At 35.8% G+C, this 15,216-nt stretch overlaps 1 long non-coding RNA gene across 1 annotated transcript in view; it reads right to left on the bottom strand.

The window, feature by feature from the left end:
* Positions 1-1,733: 1,733 nt before the first annotated feature.
* Positions 1,734-15,216, bottom strand: part of LOC140848905 (uncharacterized) — a 33,452-nt gene continuing 19,969 nt past the window's right edge. Inside the window, exons 2-3 of the long non-coding RNA XR_012130191.1 lie at positions 4,632-4,674; positions 1,734-2,355 (exon numbers count right to left, since the gene is read on the bottom strand). This is a non-coding gene — a long non-coding RNA (uncharacterized lncRNA). The remainder of the gene's footprint in view (positions 2,356-4,631; positions 4,675-15,216) is intronic.

Consider the following 15,216-nt stretch of genomic DNA (forward strand, 5'->3'; position numbering starts at 1 on the left):
GTGGGACTATATCAAGCTGAAAAGCTTCTGTACAGCAAAGGACACCATCAATAGAACAAAAAGGTACCCTACAGTATGGGAGAATATATTCATAAATGACAGATCTGATAAAGGGTTGACATCCAAAATATATAAAGAGCTCACACACCTCAACAAACAAAAAGCAAGTAATCCAATTAAAAAATGGGCAGAGTAGCTGAACAGACAGTTTTCCAAAGAAGAAATTCAGATGGCCAACAGACACATGAAAAGATACTCCACATTGCTTTTCATCAGAGAAATGCAAAGTAAAACCACAATGAAATATCATCTCAGACCAGTAAGGATGGCTACCATCCAAAAGACAAACAACAACAAATGTTGGTGAGGTTGCCTAGAAAGGGGAACCCTCCTACACTGCTGGTGGGAATGTAAATTAGTTAAACCATTGTGGAAAGCAATGTGGAGGTTCCTCAAAATGCTCGAAATAGAAATACCATTTGACCCAGGAATTCCACTTCTAGGAATTTACCCCAAGAATGCAGCACTCCAGTTTGAAAAAGACAGATGCACCCCTATGTTTATCACAGTGCTATTTACAATAGCCAAGAAATGGAAGCAACCTAAGTGTCCATCAGTGGATGAATGGATAAAGAAGATGTGGTACACAATGGAATATTATTCAGCCATAAGAAGAAAACAAATCCTACAATTTGCAACAACATGGATGGAGCTAGAGGGTATTATGCTCAGTGAAATAAGCCAATTGGAGAAAGACAAATACCAAATGATTTCACTCATCTGTGGAGTATAAGAACAAAAGAAAAACTGAAGCAACAAAACAGCAGCAGAATCGCAGAACCCAAGAATGGACTAACAGTTACCAACGGGAAAGAGACTGGGGAGAATGGGAGGGTAGGGAGGGATAAGGGCAGGAAAGAAGAAAGGGGGTATAATTATTAGCATGTATAAAGTGGGGGGTGGGGGAAAGGGGAGGGGTTTGTAACACAGAGAAGACAAGTAGTGATTCTACAAGATCTTACTATGCTGATGGACAGTGACTGTAATGGGGTGTGTCAGGGGGACTTGGGGTAGGGGAGAGCCTAGTAAACATAATGTTCTTCATGTAATTGTAGATTAATGATAACAAAATTAAAAAAAATTATAACTATAAAAAAAAGAGTTGAAAAAAAAATATGAATAAGGCGAAGTTCCTGAGGTTTCATTCATTCTTTCAATAAATGTTTATGGAGTATCTACTAAGTAATAGAAACATTGTGAGGCCTGAGGAACAGTTACTGCCCTCATGGAATTTATAACATAGGGAGTTATAGCTAGCGATATATGGATAAGTATCTAGGAACTAACTCTCCCAAAATAAATATTTTTTTGACTGAAGTGTGTGTGTATTAAATTTTACTAAGACAAAGGATGTCTAGCACATGATTTAGAAATAATAATATGAACTTCATTGCAAAGTCATTAAAGCCAATTGATTCTCACAGAATCATTCTGTTGATTTTTGCAGAACTCTTGCATCCATGGCAGACCTGTGGTTGCAACTGACAAATGAATGTCCTTCCACGTGAATGCTGGTTAATATTTTCATTTAAGTTAAAGAATAAGATGAAAGTGAAACAAGAAAGAATAATGCCAGAACTTCACTTGTTTGCCAGTGACTGAGTTATTTCTTCTTTAATGGGATAATAGTTTTTGAATACAGAAAGAATATATCCTCATTTTTTTTTCTGGTAATAATTACAATGTAACTACAATAGAGATAACATACTTTTAAGTTTAATTTGTATAATTAAATTTTTTCTCTATCTTAAGTGTAGATAATGAAAAGAATAATATCAATCCCTTTTCAGTATAATTTTCTGATTTCTCCCACTATTCTGATTTCTCCCATATAAATACTCCCATGATTGCCATGTTTAAGCTACTAAAATGAATTCACTGAATATGGAGTTGGGAAAAGCTATTAGCACATGTGTAAGTAAATTTCCACCATATGGATGTGATAGATGTAAATAACCTCAGTGACATAAATAAGAGTAAAATTTAGTAAGATAATGAGGAAATGATGAGTTTTGAGTATTTATTACTTCTGTTTTTAATATAGTTTATTTTATTGTAAGTTATAAGTTATAATAAATTTTGTAAGCTTATTCAGTTTTTAGTAATGGTTGTTTAACAACCAGCTCACAAAATTCCTGAAAACATAGCCAATACGAGTTAGCTTCAGCACTGTTGGAAATGTTATAAGATAATATCTTGAAATATTATTTGTGCTTTTTCTTTTCTCCACTTTCTTGTACTTGACCTTTTCTCTGTTACTCAGAGGTAGCCATGTTGCCTTGAGAAGACGCATAACTGTTATAGTGGGAAAGAAACAAAGATCCTGATTATACATGGTGGATTAAACACATGTATTACCACAGTTTTCTTCTGAAGTCCCAGTAAAGGCGTAAACCAAGAAAAACCAAGAGAATGGGAGAGGGGACAACGTAACAAAATTTGAAGCATAGAAGCAAATGAATAGCTGAGAACTATCACTCCAGTGTAGCAAAAGCTCAGATGTGAACTGGCAGAGGGAGAAGGTAAAAACAAACTGATTAATGCTGTGAAATCCCCAAACGCTCGGTAATTGGAAGATACAGTTGGAGGAAATCTCGAAGAAAGTGGAACCAGAAATTAAAAATAAAAATGAAAAAGAGAAGGAAAATAGAAAATATAAGAAAATTTAAGACAGCTCGACATGTAAATAATAAGTTTCAGAAAGAAAGAATAAACAGAAGGGAGAAGATTATAAAAGTAGTAATTCAAGAAAAGTTTCCGTAACTGAAAGATATGACTTTCTAGAGTAAGAGAGCCCCCTAAACGCTCAGCACTGTGGATTTAGAAAGACCCACACTGGATTATCTCATGGGAAGTTTTATTTATTAGGGACAAAAAGAAGTTCCTAAACATTTCCAAAGAGGACAAGAGGAGGCTACAAACAAAAAGCTAGAATTAGGAAGGAATTGACTCTTCCAGCAATGTTCCATGCAAAGAGGCAATGGAGCAGGGTCTTCAGAACTCCAGCAAAAATAGTTTCAACCTAGAAATGCATATTCAGCCAAACTTTCATTCAAGTGTGAGGATAGAATAAAGACATTTGCAGATGTTAGTGTTTGTATCTAATATATACCTTTCCTCAGGAATACTGGAGAATGTGCTCTATAAAGCAAGGGAGCAAAACAAGGAAGAAAGATGTGTTATCTAGAAAATAGGGGATCCAGCACAGGGAGGAGAAGGGAATCCTCAGGATGAGCATGAAGGAGATCCCAGAGCAACACCTGAACATCTCTAGAGAACAATCTGTTCATGTTGGAGCAGGGAGCAGAGGGCTCCACAGGGGATGCTGCTGCAAAATAAATAAAAACAAAAACAGCCTTTTGCATTTGAACATTATGAGAGGAAATTTATAATTCTGGAGGAATGTATAAGGATGCTTTAATTATAGGAACATAGAAAATTAAGCAAACAGTAAAGACAATGACTAATTCCAGGAAAAACAAAAAAAATTGTGCAAGAAAGAACGTGTAGTCATTGTATGCTGCATGGTCATGTTGAGTTAACCAAAAGTTGTGGATAATGTCGTCACAGAGGGAGAAGTGAAGGAAAAGAATGTATGTGAATGTGTGTGTGATGAGGTGTGGGGTGGGCCATGTTGTAAGAGAGCTTAATCTTCATTTTCCCATAGTCGGAAGCCAAAAGATGAAACTGAGTCATCTCAAAACAGCAGCAATATAAGATGTTATTTAGGAAGTTGGAGACAAGTACCAAAAGATATTCAGCTGATATAATAGGAAAAATGTCACATTCGGTTAAGTGGGAACTGGGGGTAGAGGAGGACCAGTGTATTGCTTTTTTTTCATTATAAGTCATATAGTATTACCTGACTTTTAAAGCTCTGTACAAAGATAAACTATTGTTTTAAATAACAGAGCAAGAAAACACCCAACATTTTAATTTTTTTCAAAGAATCTTTTGAAAATAAAGGGATGCAGTGAGGAAAGTAATGGTGGTATATAAGGCAAAGCTTCAGCCCTAATGGTTGGTTATAAGTACTGGAGGGTGGTAATTACCATCTTGTACAAAAATAATCGCACCCACAAGTGTTATAAAGGAAAACAATAGGGAATAGTGGACACTTGTAATAGGGAACTCAATCTCATCCAGGGTTTGTGGAGGGTTTTCATAAAGAAGCTTATAGTTCAACTGAAAAGAGATATTATAAGCAGATAATTTCAATACAAGGTGGTAAGCAGAAATGATAGAAGTATACAGAGAGTGGCTAGAGCACATAGGAGGGCATTACCCTAGTCTGGATGGGTAGGAAGGATTTCCTAGAGTAAAGAATGGCTAACGATGTGCAGCAGGGTAATAAAGATATGGAGTAACAATCAAATGTTTCAGAAAGGTTTTGAACCTTTGTATATGTAGGCTGGAAATTTCTAGACAAATGTTTTGACCCAACAATAAGAACAATATGTGGTTTTCATATTTTAATATTCCTTTAGAGATTTGGTAAATAAAGTGAGGGAAAAATAGACCAGATAATAGTGATGTTCTTAAATAACTGGTTTTGAAAAAGCTTTACTTACTTGGGCCTTAGCATATTCTTTTAAGTTATAGTCTTGGCTTGTCCTGGAGATAAAAGAAAGCAGGAGAAGACAGAGGGTTATGGAAATATTCACTCTAATCCTAACTCCTTTTTTAAAAGGCATTTATTTCAACTTCATTCACTTATATTTCTTGGAATGAAAATATATGTACATTATTTATCAACAAATTCTTAATGCTTTAATTTACAATTACCACATTTGCAGAAACTTGTAAATCATTCCAATTATATGAAATAAAGTACAAAAAATTATCTTTCTTTTATTCATATAATTCAAAGTATATTCAAAATAATATATTTACAGTGGCTAAACCTTTAACCAAAGATTCAAAGCTGCAGTTTTATAAGCTTAAGAAAATGGCCACATTCTAAGTTTAATTGTGTAGATAACCCTGACTTTTTTATACTAGTCTGATTGAACTAAAAGCTTAGAGCAATAAGAAACAAGCTAAAGGAACTCTAGTCCTGTTTCTAGCTATTATCTGGGGCTCTCTACATTAACTTCAGTCTGGTTCTTCAATAAGATCTGTTATCCAGCAGCTTCTTGTCTATATACCCTCTGTCTGCTCATGTGTTTCATTGCCTCCTGGATTTGAAGATAAAATCTTTCTTCCTTACTTTGGCCCCTGGGCCAGAATCTCTCTTATCTCAGTCACACAGAATGATGGGAAGGAGATTTCATTCTGCTCAATCAATCATCTAATCAAGTTTGAAGATACTCTTTAAGGTCTAGAACATATAGTCCACAAAGAGTTTTCTGTGTGGTTGAATTGTTAGTGATTTTTACTCCTTTTTTTCTTGTTCTGATTTTTCTCTAATGAACATAGGAAGAAGCAAGAGTAACATAACAAATTTGTACGAAGGGCTTTGCCTTTATAAACTCTTCAACTAGAGCAGTTTAACTTTTCTGTTTTGTTTTTTTAATTTCCATGGTAAGACTTTAACAAAGGACTCCTTGGCAAAAGCAAACAGTGCTTGTCAAATCTCTTCTACATTCAGTATTTTACTTAATTCTCAGACAACCCAGCAAGGTTGATAGATCATTTTTAAAATTCTACTTGAGAGAGAAGGATATAAAAGCAACAAGATATTGACTGATAGGGCCTCTTTTATATCTGGCACTAGAATTAAAGGTCAGAAGTAATCAGGGTATACACTCATGGTTACCAAAGCATAAACCTCAAATCAGATTTTTAATATGCACACATTCATATCTCTCCCTGGCCCTGCTGGGTTCACTAATACCACATTACTCCACCTGAGGGTTAATTCATTGTTCCAACCCTGATGCTTTGCTGATTATCTTTCTAAATTAAAAATTGAAATTTGTAATCTAGCAAAAGATCCTTTATTCAAATGCATGAATTTATTTACAGGAAAAATCTTCCAGAGACATAAAAGTTAAAATCCAATAAAGAAATTATTTTTGTTATGGAAAAACAAAAGAAAGAAAGAAATCAGGCCTCTTCTGGAAAATCTGGGACATTGAATCATTAGGTGTAATACGCTTTTCCCTAGGGACATAGGTTACTTTCAATATTTGCCAAAGCATTAGATCAGTCAGTCACTGGGAAACTAAGATTTAATAACTGAGCCGCTTCAGTAGGTTTCGGTGAAAGTTTAAAACGTCTCTGGCCCCATTTCATTGAACAAAGACCTTTGACTACACAACATTTCTCCCTTAGGATATTAGTGAGAGAATAACTGTCCGCTTAACGAGTTTTATTGTGCCTGTAGTATGTGTACAGTGTATACAGCTGTAATGCTGTAAAACTGCACTGATTAGAGCTCTGGAAAAGTATTTGCGGAAATAGGAGGTATTTCTAATCTGAATAGGAAAGGACTTAATTATTTAACTGGTTAACAGTGTGTCAATCTCCTCTGCTTTGCAAATAAACTGGAAACCAAGGATAAATTTAGGTCAAAACAGAAACTCAGAGGCCAACTAAGGAGAAAGTCATTAAAAAAAAGAATTGAAACAAATTTGTTGAAAATATAGATACTTAAAAAAAAAAGAATAAAAATTACCTGAAATTGTGCTGGCTCGAGATAAGAATTATAAAAATTTAAGATAAATCTTTCCACACTTTATATGCATATATACATATATATATATATAATAAAAAGCTACACATTCTATTTTATAATGTTTTTAAAATTTGTCAAAATTTCATAAACATACTTCTATATCAAGTAAGAAACTAAAACTTCATGTTAGTTACTACATAGTATTTTATTAGATTAATTTACTAAAATTTGCATAGTAATCTTTATTTGGTTTGTTTTTTATTTTTGAAGTTTATAAGCATTTAAATGATAGACATACTTAAAACCAAAATCTTTGGAATCCTTTATTGGTTACTGAAGATAAACTCAGGCAAGTGAATTGTAAGGTGTATTGGTTAAGATTCTTTGTTTGTGAACACAGATGCTCAACTAGAACTACTTAAGGAAGAAGGGAGAATTTCTTGATTCACATTCAATAATTTTATAAAACTAATGGAGTTCTTGCTGACTGGGAATTACACATTTATTTCCAAAGTTGGGACCAATCAATCTGTTCAAAGAAAACTATAGGGAATTTTTTGTTTACTCCCACCACCAATACTCTGGGCAGTACTCAGCTAAGCAATAAAGGGGAACCTTGTGCTGACCTCCACAGTACTCTCTCTGTGCAGCAATTTCCTTTCTGGTGCCTGCCCTGAGAACTGTAGTGCCTTGTCTCCCAAGACTCCAGCTCCATCTTCTCACCCCACAGAGATCCTGAGGCTCCATCTGGGCTCCCTCTCCTTGCATGGAAACTCTCTGCAGAGAGTAAAATCAGGTAATCACAGGGTTCCCTTTGTTTTGTCTCTCTCCAGGAATCACACTGTTCTATAGTGCTTGATGACCAATGTCTAAAAACCATCTTTCCATATATTTTTTCAGCTTTTTTTTTCAGAAGGGAAGGTAAATGTGATCCCTTTCACTACATCTTGATCCAAAGTGAAGTCTTTATCTCAACAGTTATCTTTAGAGTACCTATCATATGCCAGGTACTGGGGATCCCTGATTTTACAAAGCATATGGCTAAACTATAGAAATGTCAAATGTTGAGCTGGATCCAGAGACAGCAGGATTCATGGATAGAAATGCTACCAGATTTCAAGATCTCTATCTCTCTCTCTTTGCATAAATGTGTCTGTATCTTTTTGCACCCTGGTGTCAATCTTTCCTTCTATAGATGAGCTGAATTCATGAAGAGTACACAAAGTAATGTAGGATTACATCCTTTCAAGCTTATTTACAAAAACAGTGAATCTCTTTTTCTCAGCTTCAGTTTGAAAAATCTCTAGGAAAGAATGATAAGCCCATTCCTTGGATGAACCACTATGGCTAGGTGAGTGAGTAACTTAAACTGACCCAGTCTGGATCAGGCGCCTTTTTTTGTGACCAGGGATCTGGAATCTCTACAGATAGAGTCACAAGGGAATTACTAGATGAACAGCCATCCCAATTTGTATCTTCAGTTCTGGAGATACTATTTTTTGATACTTAAAAACACTAGTTTGAAATCATTTCAAACGTCAACACATTAGCCAATAGGCAGTATGAAAGGTCACATGCTTGTCTAACATAGTGTATAAAAAAAGCTAAGGTAAAAGTAGCCTTAACATCTCATAAGTGAATATGGTTCAGACAACATCTCATAAGTGAATATGGTTCAGACAAGCAACACATTATAGAAGGAAGCATATAAGTGTCCAGAAGAACAAGAGAGAACTCTAAAGGGTAAAGAAGACATTTATAAGTTTAGTTTAGAAAACACCTAAAAGGAACCTTATGGTAAGGTAAAGAAATCTATTCTCATTCACAGACCTACTACCAGGAAATTCTTAAGATACCTAGGCTATGACACAGCTTAGACAAGAAAAATCTTTAATCTTGGATTCATATTTGACTAGTCTTCCCACATTTTACTTTCTCAGCCAATTAGTTATCAAATACTGTCCATTCTCTCAACTTTCACTGGCTTCTCCTTATCCAAGTCATTCTCATCTCTCACTTGGATTACTGCAAAGGTCTTCTAGCTGACTACTTGAATCAAGTCTTGCTCCCTATAATGGGATGCCTGTGCTTGCTGTCCAGCATCCATTTCTACTTCTTAGTAGCTATGCCCAAAAATCTACTCTTGAAGAAAATCTCTCTCCCATTCTCAACCATGTAAATTGGGTGGGATTAACTCATTTTCAGTTCCAGAAGTTGATTCTGGTTAATTTAGATACTTAGTGATTTCTTATTGACTTATCAAATTAATGAATTCATCTATTCTTCTGACCCTACTGATAACTTTAGGCCAATGAGATAAAATAAAATGTTTGTTGGTGGCTTCTGGAAGCTAACTTTTATTCTTTCTTTGGTTTGCTGTTGAAATGTCACTTTCTCAGGGACAATTTCTCTAATCTCACAATTTAAGTTATCCTCCTCTTCTATACACTCCCATATTTGCCTTTTGTAATATAAACTGCGTTGGTAATTACTTGTTTAAAATCTGCCTTCCTTTCTAAGAATTTTCACTCCCTGGGTGCAGAGCTTTCTATCATATTCATTGCTCTAATCCCAGAGTCCAGAACAGGCCTGAGACCAAATGCATAGTGAACAAATCAATAGACCACAAGTGAACATGGAGCTCAGAATGATAGAGAAGGCAAAAAACATATTTTAAAAGGTCAGCCTAAAGCTACCTAATGTTAAAGAATCTGAGTATCTTGGGTTAAATTCCAATTTAGATTGGGCTGAGAGTGGGAAAGTGAGATCTGGGAGGCCAAATATTGTGCCTTTCAAGTCAATTTTTGACTACATTTTCCTTCTTAATGTGCTCTGTGAATTCATCTATGTCTATGCGTATTCATTATCTATCATTTGGCATTTTCTTATTCATTAATTCAAAAATATTTATTCACTATCCTCTTTGTTTATGCACTGCCATAGATGCTACAGATAGGTTGAATAAAATATGATCCTATTTGGAATTCACAGTTTAATTAGAAAGATGGATGTGTAAACAAATAAATTATAACATTGTGATAAATGCTGAAAGAATAAAATAGTTATTACTGTTTTCTTCAAACATGAGGGGTTATTAATCAGGGATCTTTCAGTTCCAAGTGACAGCGACTCAATTTCAAATAGCCTAAGCAGAAAATGGAGTCTATTGGCTCATGTAGCTAAGAATTCCAGGGATATTGCTGAGCTGAGGGACTCAAATAATATTGTTGGGTCTCTCTATTTCTTTCTGGATTTATTTCATACTGTTTGGGCCCTCTTCTTCTGAAAATGAACTCTAAAGTGGATTTTGTAGGGCACTACCCAGATGCTACCTTTAGGATGGAAGCACTGGTTTCCATCCAGCTTTTGGGAGTATTGGCTGCAGATGACTCAAAGTTAAGTTTCTCTCTGGGAATTGTCCTTAACCAAAGGGTGGCACCTCACTCAAGGTTATGCTTCCTCCATGGAAGCACCTTGCACCCAAACTGATCAATAAGGGACACCAAGGCCTGACTCTTGCCTTGATTCACAACATATCTGAAGGGCCATCTCAGCTCACCTACCTCAGATGCCAGCTACCCATAGGATCAGTTGAGGAGTTTGAGGAACTTGAGAAGGTCTGAGCCTTGGCAGATCTGTTCTGTCAATAAGAGAGTTGGGTTTATTTTTTAAATTCTGGATGTAGAGGGAAGAAATGGAGAGAAAAGGAGGAAATCTGAAGTGAAATCAAACAACTGTTCCAACTAAGTAAAGACCTTGCCCCTTCCATGTAACCCTTCTGTAGGACTCTGCAAGTGCTTGAGCACAAGTGAGTTTTCTTAGAAAGCAGTGAAAAGACTGAATATCCCCCCGGACTGGCCTAGAATAGGATGAAACTGTAAAGCACGGGTATATTTAGGAGTTCAGAGACTTAATCAGAGGAAGTAAGTTCTAAAACTTTGCAGAAACAGTGAATAAGGCTATAAACGCCATAGGTTATAAGGTTTAAGTGGTGAATATCTGAATATATGTGTCATTGCAACAAATATCTAAGAAAAAAATGTGAGGAACTAATACTAAAGCTAATAAATGCCAATAAATCACACTATAATACAATAAAGGTAAAATGCCATGGAATAGAAACTTCCTGAATAACTGATATAGTAAAAAAGGAGATAGATTTTTTAAAGTTATTACTTAGCTGTATAATGCAGAAGAAAAACTGGGAAGAATTACCCCAGTCTAAAGTTATTATAAAGAAATGAGATAGCAAGAAAAATTGGAAGTTCATTTTCCAAGAAAAATTTAAGAAATAAATTACATTCAGCCATCTATCTTCACAGATAAAAATAATCAAAATTCTAGGCTCCAACTAAACATTCCCCAAAAGTGTTCCCTTATGTTTTATTAATTAAAAAAACAAAACAAAACAAAAAATAACAACGCCATCCTCCCAACTATCTGCTGAAGAGGCCTCGGCAATGAATTTACAACTGTGGATGGTAAGCCCTACCAGAAGAGAGACAAATGAGTTAAATATATCCTGGAGAGCCATTTCTACCTTGCTACTGTTTTGTTTTTTGATAGCGTGATGAGGAATAAAAGCCCCAATCTGGATGGACAGTGAAATAGCAAATTAAGAGAGCCACCTACTGGCAGCTTGTTGAAATCTGTTTAATTAGGTTTCTATGCCAGATGCACTGTCGTGTAACACAGTGATCAACTTCCTGGGTGACTTTAATCTGACCAACCTTCATGCTCTCCTTTGTGTGAAGGAGGATATCTTTAATGTAATAGTTATAACTTGAAACACAGATGCACCTGTTAAGCAGTTATTCTTTGAAATTTAGCTAACTTAGCTACTATGCTAAGAATGATGATGACAGGGTATATGATGTGTAGTAAAAGAGGAACGTAATAAGAGCAGATAATAATATGTGTTCAGCACTGGCCCATGTACTTTACTTATATTAATTCTTACTATCTTCATAACAAAAAAACCTTTTGTCATTATTATAAGGCAGGAACTACAATTTTTGCAGATGAGGAAACTGAGTACACAGAAGTGCAATATCTTGCCCAAAAGTTAAGCAGCTAAAAAGTGTCAGAGATTGGATTAGGATTCAGCAAAACTGGCTGCAGAGTCTTCACTTTTATCCATAGCCAGATACAAAAATTTATTGAGTTCATATTATATAATCAGCATTATTATGGCTTATAGAGGTATTAAGGCAGATCAGAAAGTTACAGTTAGGATAAAAAATGCAAATATAGGTATATTTTAGTATAAATAATGTGGTTAATTAATTAAAATATGTAAAAGGTGGTCTGAGACCACAATGGAGAGGTATTTAGCTCAGCTTGGTGAAGGAAGAAGAAGGGGATAGTGTCTCATCTTGTTGTCCTAGTCATAGTGATGTAGAGCAGGGACATGAGACAAGCATCATGGTTAATTTCTCCTGAATGTGATGAAAAATGCTGAGATATAAATAGTTTAGTAAGAACAGAAGGGACTCCATTTTAAGGCTGATTCCATTTAAAAAATCAGAGAGTTAGGAGATAAGATTCCTAACATATTTTATGGTAATCAGTCAATAACCTACCCTATCTTAAGGCAGGGTAAGTAGACCTAAATGATATGTCCCCATTGCTTAAAGGTAACCACTATCTTGGAGAAGAACAGGATTAAGAAATTTCTTGTGTTAAGTTTATCTTACAGAATATCTAGAGGACTGGCTATGGAAAATGACATAATGTCTCTCACCAGAGATAGACATCGTGAGACCACATGCCATGTCTGTGCACACCATCACTCTACCTTTTGCCTCATTCTTGAAAGCCTTAAAAGAGAACCCTAAGCCTTTAAGGCACATCCTCTCTAAGGTTGCCTGCACTCCCCTTTCTTCGAGTGTGTAATTTGCTTTAAATGAAGACTTCTTGCTGCTCACCTTATTGTGTTTATTCTCTGCACTCTTCCTAGCCTCTCGGGAGGTTAATAAGACACCCTTTTTCCTAGGGGTCAGTGTTTTTGTTAATTTATTACAATCAAGAAGTCTTCTTTTGTCCTACTTCAGACAAGTAGGGAAGGGCTACTGAGCTCTCTGATTTGGGCTTACAAGTTCCTGTCACCTGGGTGACCCAGATGGGATTACAGCTGTCCAGGCATGCTCTTTAGCGCCTTGCTTGAAAATCTCCTTTGCCTTTTGGAAGTTCTCAGAACACAATCTCACTCCATCCAGTGCTCTGTGGCTCTCCCAAATCCTGGGAGCTTAGTTTGCATGTCATGCAGATTCAAGCAAACATGGATTACAGGTGACCCTGGCTTCAGGAGTTAGCAAGGATCTGCCCTACATCAAGCAGGAGTTCAGTGAGGTTCCCTTTCTCCCTCTGTTCTTCCTTGCTCTCTGCTACCTGCAAGGCAGCTGCCATTCCTTGCTATTCTCACTTTAATGAATTCCTTCCTTACCTACACTTGTCTGACTTGTTCCAGAATTCTTTCTCTATCAGTCAAGAACCCTCCCCTGTCCAGGGTGAGGTCTCACCTAGGGTGCAGGGAGAGACCTTTCCAAATGCAGTTGCCCAACAACAATATCACCAACTACACTAAAATATTAATTGCTTGTTTACTTTTCTAGATGGCAAGCTCCCTGAAGATAGGGCCTATGTCTGCTTTGCTCACCCTTTAATTCCTCATATTGGACACGAAATAAATACTTGTTTAATGAATGAATGGAATTCAGTATTGTTGAGAAGAAAAAATCTGAGGCACCAACTGATAAGAGATCAGGCGCAGGAGTGTACAAAGGCTGTACTGAGAGGGCTTGATATGCTATATTAAGGAACTATTTTGTTGAACTGCTATACTATCCCTACTTGAGCTCACATTTTCCATGGTTTCAAAACTCTCATGACTTTTTGTCTTTCTCCAGAATTGTAATGAAGTAATTCCATATGCTGTTTGGGGTATCAACCGGTATGTCCAGGAGTACCTAAGACTTAACATGTTAACATAATCAAACAGCACGTATTTTTTCCTCCATCACCAAAGTCTGTTTCTTTACCCGCATTCCTTTTTTAAAATTGAGATGTAATTCACACATTATCAAATTAACCTTTCTGAAGTGTACAATTCAGTGTTTTCTAGTATAGAATGGAGTTGTGTCTTGTCTTTAATCTTTATTCCTGGGGAGAACAAAGGTTGTGGAAAGGGACAGCAAAGTAAAGAGGAAATGTGAGCTTCCTTAGGAATCTTGATTTAGGATATGGTTGCATGTTTTTTTGTTTGTTATCATTAATATGAAATCACATGAGCAACATTGTGGTTACTAGATTCCTCCCATTATCAAGTCCCCACCACATACCTCATTATAGTCACTGTCCATCAGCATAGTAAGATGCTATAGAGTCACTTGATTTAGGATATTTTGAGGTAGAACTAGTGGGTCCTGGAGAATAAATGGCTATTGGAGGCAAGGGGAAGGGAGAAGTAGAAGGTTTCTCCAAGGATTCTTGTTTATTCAGTTATATAAGATCATTAATGCATGTAAGCCCAATCAACATGTATACCATATTAACAGAATAAAGGACAAAAAGAGCACGATGATCAACCACACATTTGAAAAAAAATCTACTGCCTTTGCACAATTAAAAAAAACACTCAATAAACAAGGATATAAAAAACTCAAACTGTTTCTCAAACTGATAACAGACAACTATGAAAAACCCACAGCCAACGTCATACTCCATGGTGAAATACTGTAAGCTTCACCTAAAGATCAGGAAGGAGATACAGATGCTGCTCTTGGTACTTCTTCAACATTGTACAGAGCAATTACGCAGTTAAAAGAAATAGAACCCATCTAGATTGAAAAAAGAAAACAGTAAAACTATCTCTATTTGTAAATGACATGAACCAAAGGAATCCATAAACAACCATTAGAACTAATAAACAGGCATACTCAAGGCAGAAGGATACAAGATTGACATACAATAATCACTTATATTTCTATATTCTAGCAATGAACAACCCAAAAATGAAATTAAGAAAACAGTTCCATTAAAACAGCAGCAGACTCACAAACTCCAAAAAGGGACTAGCAATTACCAAAGGGGAAGCGTGGGGTGGGAGGGAGAAAGGATTGAGGGGTATTATGATTAGTACACATGGTGTAGAGGGGATCATAGGGAAGACAGTGTAGCACAGAGAAGGCAAATAGTGACTCTGTGGCATCTTACTACACTGACAGTGACTGCAATGGGGTATGACAGGGAACTCGATAATGTGGGTGAATGTAGTAACCACATTGTTTTTCATGTGAAACCTTCATAAAAGTATATATCAATAATACCTTAATTAAAAAAAAGAGAAAAAAAAAGAAAAAGGAAAAAAAACCTTTACAAAGAAACAAAAACACAAAGAACCAACCAAACAAAAAAAAAAACAGAATAGTTCCATTAACAACAGCATCACAAAGAATAAAATACTTAAAAATAACTTTAACAAAAGAAATGTAAGATTTGTATGCTAAAAACTACAAAGCATCATTAAAAATATTAGA

Source organism: Manis javanica, chromosome 4 (genome assembly GCF_040802235.1).
Source record: "Manis javanica isolate MJ-LG chromosome 4, MJ_LKY, whole genome shotgun sequence".
Taxonomy (NCBI): domain Eukaryota; kingdom Metazoa; phylum Chordata; class Mammalia; order Pholidota; family Manidae; genus Manis; species Manis javanica.